Source organism: Lottia gigantea (assembly GCF_000327385.1).
Source record: "Lottia gigantea unplaced genomic scaffold LOTGIsca_326, whole genome shotgun sequence".
Lineage (NCBI taxonomy): Eukaryota > Metazoa > Mollusca > Gastropoda > Lottiidae > Lottia > Lottia gigantea.
This window is the reverse complement of record NW_008709095.1, coordinates 39106-40228: the sequence shown is the minus strand read 5'-3', so window position 1 is coordinate 40228 and position 1123 is coordinate 39106.

Sequence of the window (1123 nt, the reverse complement as noted above, 5' to 3'; positions counted from 1 at the left end):
AAGATAACTATCAGAGGCTGGAATAGAGGCAGATGTTTCAGTCTGACAACTGTCAAGATAACTATCAGAGACTGGAATAGAGGCAGATGTTTCAGTCTGACAACTGTCAAGATAACTATCAGAGACTGGAATAGACGCAGATGTTTCAGTCTGACAACTGTCAAGATAACTATCAGAGGCTGGAATAGAGGCAGATGTTTCAGTCTGACAACTGTCAAGATAACTATCAGAGACTGGAATAGACGCAGATGTTTCGGTCTGACAACTATCAAACTAGCTATCAGAGACTGGAATAGAGGCAGATGTTTCAGTCTGACAACTGTCAAACTAGCTATCAGAGACTGGAATAGACGCAGATGTTTCAGTCTGACAACTGTCAAACTAGCTATCAGAGGCTGGAATAGAGGCAGATGTTTCAGTCTGACAACTATCAAACTAGCTATCAGGGTCTGGAGTAGTGGCAGATGTTTCAGTCTGACAACTGTCAAACTAGCTATCAGAGACTGGATTAGAGGCAGATGTTTCAGTCTGACAACTATCAAACTAGCTATTAGAGACTGGAATAGAGGCAGATGTTTCAGTTTGACAACTGTCAAGATAACTATCAGAGACTGGATTAGAGGCAGATGTTTCAGTCTGACAACTGTCAAGATAACTATCAGAGACTGGAATAGACGCAGATGTTTCGATCTGACAACTGTCAAGATAATTATCAGATGTTGTGAAGTAAATCAGGGTATAAGTTTCATGTTTTATCTTTGTCAGATTTGTGTGGCTTTCACAACTCATAGGAGAAACTTTGAAATCTTTAAAGCTAGCTACACTCAAGCAAAGAAAAACCCGAGCTGAAGTTAAAAAATCTAGCTGAAGTTAAAAAATCGGAAAAAAATCGGCCTTTATATTGGTTGATTATCACACAAAAGAACTATCTGGTGGCAGCAAAACGTAACGGATTGACCAGTGGTGGTACAATAAGACCTCTTTTTTAGGGGAAATAAAGTATTCCCTTCCCCCCTTTTCCGAAACAAAGTAATCCCCCTCTTTTACGCAAATTGATCCACCTACTACAGGCTACAATTCTCTATGGCTTCTTTTTATTTTTATTTTGTAGGTCAATGTCATT